Raw genomic sequence first — 16,754 nt, 5'->3', positions numbered from 1 at the left:
AATATTTTGCCATAGGCAGGACCTTGAATCAAATGGATTGGAGCGCTTTATGCACTAAAATGTGCCTACCCACAGGCTCCCTTTTACAAACACATGCCCCACAGAAATGGATGACTTGACTGAGTGTGCTGTAGGCTTTGCCCTCCGAAAACAATTCCACTATTAACTTCTACAGGAGGGGCAGAAACGGGATTGAAGTGTTGAGCCACACACCAGCAGCTCCATGCTGAGGAGTAACCAGACTTGGTGGAGGCTGCCCCTGAGTTTTTGACCATACACAAAGCGTCCTGTGAAAGTCCCTGGAAGCACCAGGAAGAGCCGAAATCTTCCAGGGCATAAGGGAAAGATGCCCCCGAAGGCCCAGATCGTGAGGGAGACCCGCCAGGTCTGTAATGTGGGGTTGAAGACGAAGAAGCCGGGGGCAATCCACCGCTAATTCCAAGAGGGTAGGAAACCACACCAGAGAGGGCCAGAAGGGAGTTACTATTCAATGTTGCAGATAGCTTGCAAACTTGTACCAGGACCCTTGCTATCATAGCAAAAGCAGTTACCCCTGACCAATCTTGAAGGAATGCATTGGTTGCCATAGCGCTAGGATCTGTGGTACAAGCAGGGCACCTGAGAGTCTACACGCAAAAGAGATCCATCTGGATCGTATCCCAGAGAGGATCTTGGCAAAGATTCTTGTCCAACATCCAGTCACTCCTGTCTCGAATTCCAGTCTGCCACTGTACTGATGGACCCTGGAAGACATTCCGCATTCAACAGATCCTTCAGCAGACTTGACTGCAAAGGATACTGCTAAAAGCTCCAGACAGTTGATATGTAGAGACTTCTGCTGGTCCGACCACTTTCCCCAGTGGACACCTGCTCTATATCCTGGCCCCCCAGCCTCCCTTGCTCGCCTCAGACTCCAGAATGATATCCACAGATCGACCCAAAAAATCAAATGTAATCGCTCTGCCAATCCAGGCGTCAATGTGCTTGAGCCACCAAAATGAGTTCCGTCCGGCCCTCGGGAGACATATCTACTAGCTGGGAGTATGATAGATTCTTGCAAAAAATGCCTGGTTTTGAGACGCTGCAAGGCTCAGTAGTGAATTGGACCTTGAAAGATGGCCTGAATGGATGCTGAAAGCATACCCACTATTCTGGTCAGAGGGGGAAAACCCTCCCTTTCGCTAGGAGACGGCGGATTTCCTTCCGGATCTTGGACCACTTGCTGTCCAGAAGTAAGAGGATGCATGGCTTGGAATCAATACAAAAGCTCAAAAACTGGATACATTGCTTAGGCTGGAAAATTGACCTTATGTTTATGACAAAACTAAGGCTTTTCATGAGGGAGAATGGTCGCTAGGTGAGACTGAAGCAATAAGGAGCAGATCGTCCAGATAAATGATGACTCATCCCCCTAGATCTGAAATGAGCAATGATCGGACACATAATCTTGGTGAAGCACCAAGCGGCTGAGGAGAGAGAACGGCGAGACAAACTGCCAAATGCGATCCCTCCATTGGAACTGGAGAAACTCCTGGTGGGGAGGCCAAACTGGAACTACCAAGTATGCATCCTTGAGATCTATCCTGGCCATCCAGTCCGCTTGAAGCAGCATATCTGAGGAGGTGAATGCTCTTCATCCTGAAGTGGTGGTAAACAAAGTAGTTGAGGGCTTTCAGGTTTACGACGGGCTGAAATCCCTCCCCCGGCTTCGGGACAAGAAATATTGTACTACGGAATGGAGAGGCTTTGAATGTGGCGAGGACCACTGCACCCTTGAAAAATCAGGTCTTGGACCTCTGCATCGACTGCTTTCTGCTAGGACCCGTCGAAAGGGGGTGGGGGGGGGCGTGGGGAGGGGGTACTGGACCATCTAATTGGCATTGGAAGAGTAGAATTGAATATGAAAACCCCTTACTTACTCTTTGGAAAACCCAAGGGTCTCATGTGAGAGCCTTCCAATGCGGAAGATACCCTGCCAACCCTTTCCCCCCCCAAACCTTTGTGGGAAGAAACATTTAACACATGAGGCATTACCTGGAGCGGTTCTTGCTCTACCAAAACCTCTGCCGGTACACCCTCTGCACTGGTTCCCTCCCTGAGGGAAATAAAATGCAGTTTGGACCCTTCTAGCAGAGGAGAAACTAAGCACACCCCAGGTGGCATACCGTCTGGAATGGAATGAGCCCTTGGAGGGATGACCAGAAGCCGTGAACACAAACCGACACATTTTAAACCTTTGTCCAAGGAGGTTCTCTTGAGCTTTGGGTCCTGCCTCCCCTTCCGCCATTTAACTTGGGAGCCAATCCTCACGAGAAGGGGCTTCCCGCATTCTGCAAATAGCCCTTTGCACCCAACTTCGCAAGACATTTACATCAAAGAGGGATGAAGACATAGCAGCTTCCTCTGCCATCTCGAAAATGTGAGTCGGGGGTCCCAGGATATCTAGCCCACTCCCTCCCCCCCCACCTATCCTGACAACCCCTTACGGCCTTATCCACCCCTTTCTTACATTCTTTCCCTTTGAGACAAAAAGAAACCCTGTACTGGTCAATTTCGAGGTTAAGGGCCACCTTATCAGGAAGCTTGGGGTACACTGAGTGGAGCTTATTTCTTTCCTCCTTTGGAAGCCCCAATCCAATGTCTCAGGAAGGCAGAAACAGCCCTCCCCTGGCCCCTTGGGTGCCATTCCTCGACCTGAGGTACTGAATCAGAGGATCAAAAAGAGGCAGACCAGAGTCATTCAACAACAGAACCTTTTTCTGTTTACGCTGCTTGACCGGGGAATCTGAATCCTCCAAGTTATCACATGAGGAGGGGGATATAAATGGGTCCCCAGTAGCCTGATGCCCCCTGCCCCCGAAGTGGCTTACCCAAGATGGAAGACCGTGGGAAAGCCCCTTTTCTACCAGTTTGCGCTTCGGCGCTCTCATAGCTGAAACCTCCTGGCAGGGGATTTAGGGCCCTGAACCTCTTACGTCTGCAAATGCTTAGATTTAGCTGTGCACTTGCGGGACCCTGAGAGGGGAGAGAGGACTGTTTGGACGGGGGTGAAAATCTGCTATTTTATTATAAGTCTATCAAAAGCCAGGCACTAGCATAGAATTAAGCTAATTTAGAGCTTAGTCCATTGTATCATGAATGACCCTGGCTACCGGAATAGAACCTGAACGATACCCCTCCCCCGACCCTCTGATAGGGGAACTGAGGCCAACCCACCTGACCATTCACTTTTCTTTGAAGGCCTAACTTGGGTTCTGGCATCAGCTGAAGGAGGGATTTCACCTTGTTTGAAGAGGGGGGGGGGGAAATCCTCATACAGAACTGCTTCTAGGTAATGGGACCAGTATTCTGCCAATTGTTCTCACAAACTGCATTCCCCCCATGTCGATTGTTGGTTCCCTTTATTACTTGATATGTTTGACTTTTAAACTAAGTCCAGTTCATGCACTTTAATGAAATCTGATAGTAATTGTGGTACCACATAGAACTTTGAATATATTTGCCCTTGTAGATTTGCTGAGCACAATGTGAGTTATTGTGATTGTGTATATAACCCTTGAATCTTAATTATATAAAGACTGTTTTAACCAATACAGTGTGTGGACATTCCTTTGTGGGTACTTTGGGACTACACTGTACTTAAGAACCAGCCCGCATCACCTCCTGAGAAGCTAGGCCTTGATTGCTCGACCATAGCTATCGTAATACTTGACTGGGGTCCTCTGTGCCTCTCCTCTACCATATAGAGAGCAGGAGTACAGACACCCCCCCCCCCACTCCGGTGCTTTACACTCGCGGGAGGGGGGGGGGGGGGGGGGAAATAACACATAGCTAAACGAGCAAGGTCTTGGAAAGGCGCAAACGTCTGGAATCAAGTTGTAGTTCAAAGCAATGGCCTCAAGGTCTCTTAGCCCATGTCTGCAGTACCAGGTGCACGTTAGGTCAGAGATAGAGAATGTATTGTTTTTTTTGTTCCTGGCCCAACAAGAAATTAATTATAACGTTGTGCCCGACGTGCGAGGAGGAGCTCACATCGATGGACAGCCTGAGCTTGGACCAATGGCCTGGCATCCTATGTGGAGCAGGTAGCCTATGTATAGGGTCGCACCAACCAGCCATTCGGACTTGTACCCTATGTCCCCAATGACGCCGTGTGACTTTATAACATGTTGCTCATACTAATTTTGACAGAACATTCGGTGGCAGCAGAGCTCTTCGCTGGCGAATTTCTATTTTTGTGGAAATAAAACTGCTCTCCACTGCCCCGGCCAACCCCCCCCCAGCCCAAATCCCCCCCCACTGTGTGCTGAAATTGGAGTTTCAGCACAGCAGCAGGGCTTCACCGGGCAAACCAACGGTCCAGGAGTTGCAGCAAGTGTCCTCTTCATATTCTTGGGATTCCTTGGTCCAGTGGTTAACTCTGCCTTCCAAGCCAAAAAGCCTCACCTTTTATGCAGGTTTCTCCCATTCATTCCAGCCTAGCTGTCAGTCACCCAGCAGGGTGGCTATCCTTGCCGGACAGCCAGCCGGCCAATCACCTAAGAGTGCATTCCTGTCTCCTAGGAGACAAAGCACACAGAGTTTCGGGCACCTGCCTCGCTTCCTACCCCCGCCAGACACCCTGGAGCAAGAGGCGGGCTTCACGCGTGAATCCTGCCAAAGGCAAAATGAACAAAGGGACCAAACCTGGTTTGGCATGCAGAGTAAATCTCAAGAAGGACCTTTCCACAAAGAAATGGTGAAAATAGAAGATGGGCCATTTTGACAAAAATGGCACCCATGGGTGCTTTACTGCAGCTGCGAACGGAGCCCGCGGTAAATGCACACCATAGTATTCAAGTAAACCACTGCCACCAACCATTCATCAAGGAAAGGGTAACAAAAAATGTTACATGAGAAGCTAGACAAAGGGGATACTAAGTAACCCCTCCAGCACCCTGTGTGCTGGGTCTAGAAAGTTAAGTGAATTTCACTTTATTGCTCTTGGAAACAGTAGTTTAGAGAAGGTATTTAAACCTTGGTAAATCATAAAAAGACTCCCCACCCCCATCTCACTGAAGGTGCTGTGGGACACAATGTAAAAAGATGATGCCTATGGAGTTTGTCAGACTCCACAACCAAAAGAAATAAGAGTTCAAAAATCACATTAAAATACACGAGAGAGTGGGAGGGGGGCAGGGTCTCATTCTCTCAAGGCAAAACATTAAAGTCCTAGAGTCCAGCAAAAGAGCTGGGGGTCTCTAAGGTAGAAAGGAATTAGCACATTTCTGAGAATTCTCCCCAACAATGAGGACTAGTATATAATCCAGACTGATTCTACTTTACCTACCAATACAAGCCTAGTTCAAGTAGTAATGTGTAAAACACAACCTTTACAAACCAAGGGATACCAAATATTACAGCACTTGATCAGCCGCTATATTTGGTATCCCCAGAAAAAAACACGACAGAAGGACTCTGTAGGCACATACTATATTAACCTCTGCAGCACAAGGCTAATTCGAACAGTGTTTTGTTGCACGTTAGGCCTCAAAACCAAGGGAATACCAAACATTATAACAATATCAACTACTATATTTGGCATCCCCACAAACACACAATGGGAGGACTCCAAGGATGAGAATATAGTGTAGGTGTATACTTTACTCACCTCCCCAATACAAAGCATGTCCAAGTAACTTGTTAAACATTAGCCTTCTTAACGAAAGGGATACTAAATATTACAGCACCATATTAGCTACTATAGTTGGGATCCCCACGAAAATGTATGGGAGAACTTAAGGTAAAATACAGTACTGACCTCCCAATACAAGGACAATTTGAGTGGCCTTTTGTAAAACATTACCCCCATGATATGAAGGTGCTCCAAATATTACATGTTATTGTAGTTGTATAGCAGCGACTGCCATTAGTAAGCCCTAGAAGCACTGTGAGGTCAAACGCCCTTTGGAAGACCATAGTCTGATGATTGAGAAGTGATGACGAGTTGTAAAATGCAGGTGTGCATTTATAGCCATTACAAAGGTAGCTTAGGTTGGCAGTGGCTAGGTCCCCAACAGCAGCTTGTGATTATAAGACAGTGGGACAGGTGCTATGAAAGTATCAAAGGAGTTATGATAGTCACTACGAGTCAAGCTGTGAGATGGCTGGACCAAATTATGCGTGGTACTCTGCTGTATGCTACCTGAAAGCACCACTCGGGCCAAGGGTGATCAGAGCTATAGCCAGGATTGTCTAACAAGTGGGGCCTGAAGCTAATGTAGTTGGGCCCACCACAGTGACATTAACACCGCTCAGGCCCTAACCAGCCTCAGAGGGTGATGTGTGCTTAGTCTATGTGTATTGCAGTTTGTTGTGGCTGTGCGGGCCAATCCATTCAGGGGCAAGGCTGTATTCCCTGGGATGCAATGCATGAGGGTCTGGTTGTGGTGGACTTAAACCTAGATAGATTTATTCTTGCAGAGCATATCATATAGGTTCGGTTTGGAAGTGCCAGGTCGCCCCTATATGCTTCTCCTGTGTTTCCAGTTTCCTGGGATGGGGTGGGTGAATAGTTTGCACCCGAGAGTGATCCAGAGCCTTCCTGAAGGAGAAGTGGTCCTCTATGTGACGGATAGTTAGTGGAAGTGAGTGCGATAGTTGGTGCTTGATATTAGCCATTGTATTTGGCATCCTGACAGAAGAAAGGATAGGAGGACTCAACAAGGAGAAAAGAATGCAGATACATTCTGTATTCACCTCCCCAATATGGGGGTTATATTTGCCATCGAAATAAGTGGATAGCATATATTACAGGGCTGAATTTGCAGTTACAATTGGCAGCACCTATAAACTTAGATGGTGCGACTCCAAGAAAGAAAATAATCATGCAGGCACTTCCAATACAAGGCCATATCATCTGGTGTTTTACTAATTTTAACCCTCAAAATCAAAGGGATGCCAAATATCGCTGCACTGAATTCTTTATGTTAGCAACCGCATGTAAAATGGTTGAGAGTACTCAAAGCTTCCTCAGTCAGACCTTGACTGAGTAAGGACTCAGTCAATACAAATGTTTTTTGCAATGCATGCTGCACACCATCTAGCAGCACAGCTAAATTCTTAACAAGGTCACTATTGCCGGCTTAATTAAGTCACTATATTGGATACTACAGTTGCCATCCGAACAAAATGAGGACTCGAAAGAAGAATATTGTGCAGGCACATACTCTGCCTCCTCCCACAAATACAAGGGAGGTTCAAGCAGCATGCTGTTATTTGAAATCAAGGAGATACCCAATATTCAGCACTGAAACGGCCGCTATAGCTAGCATCCACACAAAAAATGGATGAGGAGTCCAAGAAGGAGATTATAATGCAAAAATATCCACCACCTCCCCAATGCAAGGCCAAATCAAGGTTAATTGTAAAGTGTTAACCCTTCTAATTAAAGGGGATAGCAAATAGGATAATCATAATTGGTATTTCCAGAAAAACGGATGGGAATGCTCTGAGAAAGCAAAAATGTAGTCACTGCAGGGACTACTGTATTTCTAGTCAATGTCCCCATTCCTCCATACCTATGGAGTTCCCGCATAGCGGTATTGCGACTGAGCTATGGCAATCCGAAGCGCTCTTCTCCTTTAAGTAGTTAGAGCGCAGAGCGGGCCATGTGCACATAGTGCTGCCAAGCCCTATGCCCTGCCTCCTGCGCTCTTCACCCTAGTCACTGATCCACCAAGAGGACCTATTTAACTAGCTTAGATGGATTTAGGGTGAATGCAGGAAAGGGGACATTGGGCTAGGAGTAAAGTAGTCACTACATTGAGCAACTTTTCCTTACTATTTCGTCCCATCCTCTTTCCTCCAGATTTATGGGGGTAGGGAGGTATAAAAAACTATTGTAACCCAGGGAGAATGGCATCTACACTGTCCCAAAGCTATTCCTTAGGACTGCTTCAATCTAGTGTGTTGTGTTTACAGAAAGCTGAAGGGGAAGCCCATATCACTGCTTTGCATATGTCTGCCCAGGGCATGCGACGGAGGGCTACTGCCGTGTTAGCTCTACTCAAGTGGGCATTCAGCCCAGGGGGGGGTATTTTGCCCTGCATTTGGGTAGCACGAGAAATGCACGAGACTATCCATCTGGCTAGACTATCCATCTGGCTAATGTGGTTTTAGCCGTCTGCCTTCATTTACCCCACCAAAGGTGAAAAATTGTCGGAGGACCTGTGAGGCTTAGTCCTCATTTAAAACACCAGGGCATTTTGAACCTCAATCAATGGAGAAATGCATCTACTTCCATCTGAGGTTTTGGGGAAAATACTGATAAGGAAATGTATTGGTTTGTGGCCAGTAAGACCACTTCTCTGTTGAAGGAGACATAGGGCTCCTCAATGGATAAAACCTGCAGTTCGTGGATAGCAGGGCTGGGGTAATTGCCACTAGAAAAGATGTTTTCCATATCAACGTATTCAAATAGCACCTTTGGCTTTTGCATGAGAGCATATTCAGATCCCAGTTCACAATAGAATGTTGTGTCAGAGGGAACAGATGGACAAGTCCCCTGATGTGTCGTTTGATTGCTGGATTGGCAAAGGAGACCAGCCTGTAATTATTTGAGAGGTATGCCCTGATAGCCACCAGCAGATACCGGGTCATACCTCTCCTAGTTTATCTATTTACCACATGTTCATGGGGGGGGGGGGCAGGTCAAGGGGGGGCAAAGAAGAGTGGGTTCCTGCCTCCATCATTCCTACATAGGCTTACTCCTTCGAATACCTGGTCTGCAGGATCCCGCTCTCTCTTGGCCACTCTCTCACAATGGTTACTATCTACCGGCCACCTGGTCAGATCTCCTCCCCCTCAGTGGCCATACCTCTCTTCCTCGCTCCTGGCCTCAACCACTCAGCTCCTCCTTGGAGACTTCAACATCCACCTGGTTGCTTCCATTCCAGCCACGGGACTCTCTCCCTGGCACACTCTTTATGTTCTGATCCTCTCAACCCTCCCCCCTCTCACCACTGCTCTCTCCGGGAATGACCACTTTCTCCTTATTTGTCTCACTCTTCCATCTACCCCTCAGGCCAAGCCAACCCCCCCCCCCACACTGCCACCCACCTTCTCCGTCATCCAAAATGGCTGGCATCTTGTACATCCTCAGACTAACTGGCCCGCCACCTGCTCCAAAAGGCAATACCGACCGTCTTCACCAAGAAGAGAGCTCACATCCAAGCACGCATCTAACAACTCAGCCGAACTCTTCAAAATCTGCAAGGAGCTGGCCAATCCTGCCGCAGTCTACCTCTCCCGTCCCCTCCCAGGCCCCCTGTACTGCCCTGGCTGCTCATTAAATCTCTAATACCCAGGACATCACGTCCACCCTCTCATCCTCTCCTGCTTCTCCCTCCACTCTCACCTCTTTCTGCGGCCACCCCCCTGCTCTCCCCCCGCACTTCTCTGCCTTTCCTCTCTTCAACCAATGAGGTTTCTAGACAAGTCCGATCCATGAACTCCTCGTCAAAACAGATTCTTCCAAAACCATCAAGGACCACATTGACACCCTCGCTCCAGCCTTGACCGTCTTCTGCAACCACTCTTTCGCCACTCGGAACTTCCCTTCCCCCTGGAGCACACTTGTGGACCCTCTTCTCAAGAAACCCTCTGCCGACCCGTCCTGTCAGGCTAACTATCGCAAGACATCCCTTACTCCTTTCCTGGGGAAACACCTGGAAAAGCGGGCCATCTCCCAGCTTAATCTTCATACAGAATCTGTTGGCCGTCTCCATGACCATCAGTCTGGCTTCACTGCTCTCAGCATCCATGAAGACCTGCTCTCTAAACTCGGTGCTAATCTCCCATCTATCCTCTTCTTACTTGATCTCTCCTCTGCCTTTGACAGTCAACCATGCCATCCTGCGCAACTGGCTCCATGATAACTGGCCTGGCTGAGTGCTTTCCTCTCGGACTGACCCTCCCAGGTCCAACTTGGGTCCTTCCTCTCCATCTCTCTACCTGTGGTGTTCCCCAGGGGTCTAAGCTTTCTCCCTGGTTTTTCAACAATACCTGCCACCCCCCACCCAACGCATTGCAGACTTCTGCTTCAACTTTCAGTGCTATGCAGATGACACTTGGCGCACTTTCAGACTCCGCTCTGCCGCCTCTTCTCTCATCCCAGATTGTCTGTCTGCAATCCAGGAGTGGTGTGCCGTCAATGATCTCTGCCTCAATGCCAGTAAGACAGAGATCCTCCTCATCGGCACCTCGGTCAAACCTCTTCTAAAATAAAATAAATAAAAACATCCATCGACCCCCTCAACTACCGCCCCATCTCGAACACCAGATTGATTCCTTGCAAAAACTCATCAAGCAAACCGCATACACTCCACTAAATGCCTTTGTCGAAACCAACACCCTCCTGGGCCCGGTCCAATCAGGCTTCAGACCACGACATGGAACCGAAACCACTCTGACCTCAATCTGGGACAATAAGATCACTGCTCACTCTGCAGGATGGGCTGCTCTAATCCTTCTGGACCTCTGCCGCGTTTGACACAATTAACCACTCAATCCTACTTGACCGCCTCCACTCCCTAGGAATCTGTGGAACTGTTCTCAAATGGATCGCTTCCTTCTTCAACAGGAAACATAACCCTCCTCTCCACTTTTGCTTCGGTCGCTCGCCCAGTCAATACTGGAGTACCACAAGGAGCATGCCCATCAGCCATCCTATTCAACCTCTATATGTCCACCCTCCCTGGAATCATCCGCCCGCACAATATCCTGTGCTACAACTATGCCGATGATGCACAAATCATCCTGAAACTCCTCAACTCAGACCCCCAACTCACTGCCTGCCTCCTGGACATCGACCGTTGGATGACTACAAACCACCTCCTCCTAAACCTAAAACCGAAAGCATGGTGTGTGACAACACTGAGCTTCTCCCCCACCCTCTACCTTCGACCCCATCCATGGGCCAACCACTGACCGCCTCTCTCACGGTAAAACAACCTTGGATGCACTTGGACTCTGACCTAACCCCATCTCGTCAAATCAACAACGCATCCAAGTCTTGTCATTACATCTCAAAATTCTCTGATGCATTTTTCCCTACCTATCCTTTCCTAATAGACTTGCCGCTGTCCCGTCTATTGTAATGTCAAGACTGGACTATGCTAACTTCCTCTACCTCGGAGTACGGGCCTACCAACTTATTAAATTGCAAAGAGCGCAAAATGCTGCAGCCAAAATGGTACTAGCACTGGGCCCGAGAGACCACACCTCTCCAGCTCCCAGAACGCTTCACTGGCTCCGAGTTGGACGTAGGGCCACTTTCAAGACCCTGTGCATCACTCCCCGTGCAGTGCACAAGACCAGCCCTCTATACCTGCAAGACAGGCTAAAACATTACCTACCACCCCGTACCCTAAGATAAAGCTCCACCCTCCTTTTAGTGATCCCAACCACCAACTCGGTCAGGATCGAAGGATCCTCATTCACAGCCTTGGCCCCCACTCTATGAAACTCGCTTCCACCTCACATCCAACACACCAAAGACTATTTGTCATTCCGCAAATTACTAAAAACATGGCTCTTCCCATAACACCAATGACCGCCCTAAAGATGTGTCCGAATCCCCCAGCAATCCAATGACGAAACACACAATGAGACTAATTCTACCTGGTGTTCAAAACCTCAGATCCTACCCACAGGATAGAATACGATGGAATGGATCGAACGGGTAGAGTGGAATGGACATGAAACCGATAGAGTAGATGAAACGGATGGAAAGGGTGGAGCGGATGGATGGGGTGGACGGAATGACGCAGTGGTCACAGTGGATCAAACAGACAGTGGACGGAACGGATGGGATGGACGAACGGGTAGAGTGGACGTGGAACCGATACAGTCAATGAAACGGACAGAGTGGATGTGCCACATGCATCACCTTGCACCTGTTCCCCATGTTGTTGCCATGTATCTGTATCCCCATATATACCTGTATCGACCCAGTTATGTTGCCATGCACGTCCCCACCGTCCTGTTCACGTGCCTGATCTAAAGTCTAAGGCGCTTTTACAGATAACCACCTATCACACCACTACGCTTACTCTCCACTATACTCCATCATTCAACTAGATCACAGCTATACCCCTGATAATTCGGCCTAGCTGTTCACATATGAATACGACCCCATGAACACCTCATCACCGTAATAAAACGCACCTAGCTGCGCACATTCCGGCCTTGCTGCTCACATAGGCATTCCTCAGGCTTAACGCAGCCAGAACCCAGTCTGTGTCCACCCACCTGACTGCACACAAACAATTTAAACCTTCAGCACCACACCTATCGCTAGGAAGCAACCAACAACCAACAACTCCAGCAGCTGCACAAATATCCGGTGCACCCATACGCCACACAACATTATCTCACCCCACTAACTTGAACTACGGTTCCCCGAGGGCGTTCAACCTACCAATACTTTGAGGTCATACCAATGATATACAAGGCGCTATATAAATGCCAAGTAACATAACATAACCAGGGACTGGGAAGCTTCAGCTTCATATCTTCACCTGCTGGACAACAGGATATTCTTCACCAATAGGACATAGCCTATAAGGAGCCTGTAAGGATATTTGGCATGTTACAGCACAGAGTACAGCACTACTGCACAAGTAGCATTTTTTGTACAGCACTACTGCACAAGTAGCATTTTTTTTTTGCAGCACCACCACAAGGGTGCGGTGCATTGCTATATGGGTTAGCAGATTAACAAGGAAAGACAGACTATTCAGTCAAAAACGATTTTAACATATAAGATGCAAATCTATTTTTACAGTTAAAAGCACACGTGTTCATTTAAAAATGCACACTATTTTTCACCTGAAATGCCTATATTGCTAGAGACACATTTGAAAATTAACAGCTAACATATTAACCATTAACCTGACTAATAAAACCTTATTTTAATATAAACCCACTAATAAAATGTGTTCTCTACTGCAGAATTAGGCATACTTTGAAAACCAGTTAAATGAGTGTGCAGATTTTTTCCTCTCTTCTCTGCCTGATTATCCGTGTTGTTGTGCACAGTAACTGCAGGAGGAAGGAAGTCAGATTTGCAACAATTGCAAATGTATAAGCGAAGCTATTGTTGAAGAGTAGGAGGATGAGAGATGATGGATTTCATTGGAACACGTCATAAAGAGGGCTGAGAGGAAAGTTTTAGTGGGCAGTAGCAGGGAAAAAGACAGGCAGACATCTTTCTGCACTACTGGGGAGAAGACCTGGCTGTGGGGGTGTCCTGCTGCAGTCGAGACTGGGGAAAGCTGAAAGAATTACCTTTCCACTGGCAGAGGCAGTCCTATCTGAAAAAGCTGAGAATTCCAGGAAATGACCCCGGCTTGAGAAGGCAAGCATTCCTTTTTGCTGGAGTTAAGCCAAGAGAGCCACATTCACAGAGAGAAGCCTCTGAACAGATAAGGTAATTACCTAACTGGGGGAGCTGTGTGTGTGCACGAAAGCATGCAGTCAGTGTAGAAAAATGAAAGTCCCGTGCGTGTCTTAATCAAGTGATAATGTTGCAATTTAAGTTCTGTTCTCCGCCACTATAATTGCAGTGTGTCATAGAAAATGCTTTGATTGTTCCATTTTATTGCTGTAAAGAATGAGATCATGTCTAAATACAACTTTTATAATACAGAAAATATTTGAAAACAGACGGGTGGTTTATTTTCTATTTACCATTACAATGCCAATGATGTGGGGAGATTTTTAAACAGTGCAATGGTCATTTTAAGACAGATGTGTGTATGTCAGAATCAGTATGAATAATTGTGAGTGACTGTAGTATAACTTGTTGGAGGTACATGAGCCAACGGGAAGAGAGACTCTATGAACATAGCTCCCTACCGTATATAAGGTAGTGGAAATTACCACAAGACTACCACATATAGCTCTCTGTCGTAAATAAGTCAGTGAGTTTGCCCATGGTGGCGCACCAACACTATCACTGGAAATTGTGGTATCCCTAGAATGCAGGTCTGAGGTCTCTCTAGTGATTACACGAAAAATCTAAGCGAAGATAAGGGATTCTGGACATTGGGGCCACAAATAAAACAAGGGAATTATGCTCACCAAAATACCACCAACCACGTATACCAAATATGCAGGTCTGGATACTGAAATAATGCATGTCCATTGTATTATTGTTGCACATGGCCAAATCTGAATACAAAGAGTGATTATTGCTAAGTTATTTTTCGGCGGTAATAAAATACCGTCAGGCCCCAAATCTCCACAAAATACCCTACATATTTATGGTGCGTTGCAGGCCGGGAAAGTGATCACAGAGTACCTACTGGGCGTGGCAAGCGTGTCTCACACTGCCATTTGCACATTAAAGGGAACCCATTTTATAATAGCAGTGTACCACTAAAAACGAATTTCAGAATGTCACAAAGGGAAACCACATTCTCAGATCTAGTGCAATATTTAGAGGCAAAGTTATTTGCACATGGGAATTGGTCTTCGAACAGTACCTTAGAATGGAGTAACCGCATTCAGGGTGAGGTGCAGAAAGAAAAACTAGACAATATTTTTGCAGAAGGCAGCATAATTCAGGTCTGCCTTACAAGATTATTGAATGCAGCCGATAAAAGTGCAGAGAAAGACTGTTTAATACGGCTATGCGGCAAAATATGGTTTATTTTAAACAAGTCCCTGCGAATGCAAGAGAATGATACTCAGCTAATTAACAGGTTAAAGACTGAATTAGATGGGGCAAGTAAAAATCAGGAAATGTTGAGAGCAGAATTGGATGTATGCCAAAAAGACATGCAATTAAAATGCAGAGACTTTGATACTCAGTTATCCAAAAGCAAGAAACAATTTGAAGATAGTGAGCAAGAATTGACACACTTAAAAGCCTTAGTGGATCACATTAGGCAGGATAAAGATGAGGTTGTTTCAGAAATGCAGATTTTACAAAAAGAACATTGCGAAAAAGAAGGTGATCTCCAGAGTGTAGAACAAGAAATGATTAAAATGATCCAAGAAAGAGACAAGAGAAGTAAAGAGTTCAATGAATGCCAAACGCAAATGTGCGATATGCAGGAGGCAATTAATAAAATGAGTGATGAAAATAATTATTTGCATGATGAAGCCAACAGACTCCTTAAAAAGTGTAAGGACTTAGAACAGCAAATGTGCATTCCCAGGTCCCAGGAGAGGCGGCAGGGTACCACATTCAATGGAGTGGAGGTGAATTCTAGCTCTGCCCAAAGAGCTAGTGCCCCAGTGACAGGGCCGGTGACTGAACTTGGTTGCAGCGCCCTTGGGGGATTTGATACTCCCATTGGGGGCAGTCACCAATCTCATACACCTGAAAACAGGATTGACTCACAAAATAGTGCAATTCCATGCATTGCAACAAGTAGCCCCATAAAAATAATGAAATCCATTAAAGCCCTGATCAAACCATTTAAAAAGGGAGGTGAATGCTGCATTGAGGATCACTTAGAAGCGGTGCATGACATTTTTAAAGCGCTCCAGATACCTAAGGAACAGTACAGACAATATTTTCATTTAACTTTAGATGCCCCGACGGCCAGCATCATAAGGGGATTAAATGAACAGCAGAATATGACATGGCTGGAGTTTGAAAAAGAAATTAGGCGTCATTTTTCTCCTTTTCAGTCATTGCAGGAGGCAAAGAAAGTCGCGTACACTATTACTGCTGGACCTAATACATCACCTCGCCAATTTTTACAAGACTTAAAAAGAGCATTCTCTCGCTTTGATGTATCTTTTGACTCAAATTCCAATGAGTTTAAAACCGCATACTTCTATGGGCTACAGAAAGACATCATATCCCAATTGGTCCGTGAATTTGACCGTGACAAGTCCCTTGAATGGATTGTACATCAAAGCACCAAGCTATATGAGGTACTCTATTGTCAGGGTAGAGAAAGTGATAAAATGAAAGATACTAGGCCTAAATCTAAAGAACCCTCAGCCACAGTAATGGAAATCAGGTCAGCCAAAATGTCCCTTGAGTCTGCTCAAAGCCAAGGTAAAAATAATGTGACACCTGAACAAAGGGGTAATCAACAAAGATCGCCATTTCCTGTACCAATGTTCCAATCACATGATCCTAGTAATAGAGAGAGCTACATCAGCCCTAGATATTTAGGAGATAGACCCCGGGTAAGATACCGGTCTGATATGGCAGGTATGAACCATAACCAGAGACAAAAGAATGATCAAAGAAATGATGGTCCCTACCAGTCATTGGGGACACAGAGCAGATTTGATCCCAGCACCATGATATATGGTAATCAGGATAGGCCCCGATATGTGGATCGATTTACTGATAATGGAAATCAATATAGGGGCCAGTACCCACAATCTGAGAGACAGGACATGAGGCAAAACGTGAACTACAGTCCACGCCAGTACAATGATTCCCCACCAGGGGACTATAATCAAAGAATGGGTGCAACCCGCTCCCCTCCACAAATGAATAAAGAGTTCAGAAACCATCCCAACCGGTATCAATCACCTGAGAGGTATCAGAATAGATCCAATCAGGGGGAAAACAACCAATATCGACCTAGGCCACAGAAAGAGGATCCTAGAGAGGTGGAAAGGTTCCAATGCCTTGAGGCCCAAGTGAAAATGTTAGCTGAGCAAATAGGAAAGCTCTATACAGCGCAAAAACAACCTTCCAAAGAGGGGGCTGATGGCCATAGCAATGACCGGGGGGC

The 16,754-nt window shown here is 46.5% G+C and overlaps 1 protein-coding gene across 4 annotated transcripts in view; it reads right to left on the bottom strand.

Moving 5' to 3' along the window:
• CDS1 (CDP-diacylglycerol synthase 1) overlaps positions 1-16,754 on the bottom strand; it is an 865,373-nt gene that overhangs the window by 837,435 nt on the left and 11,184 nt on the right. The window lies entirely within an intron of this gene.

The sequence above is a fragment of the Ambystoma mexicanum genome, chromosome 6q, assembly GCF_040938575.1.
Source record: "Ambystoma mexicanum isolate Mex_15411 chromosome 6q, UKY_AmexF1_1, whole genome shotgun sequence".
NCBI classification, from domain to species: domain Eukaryota; kingdom Metazoa; phylum Chordata; class Amphibia; order Caudata; family Ambystomatidae; genus Ambystoma; species Ambystoma mexicanum.
The sequence above is the reverse complement of the archived record's forward strand: the minus strand, read 5'-3'. Positions and strand labels throughout refer to the sequence as shown.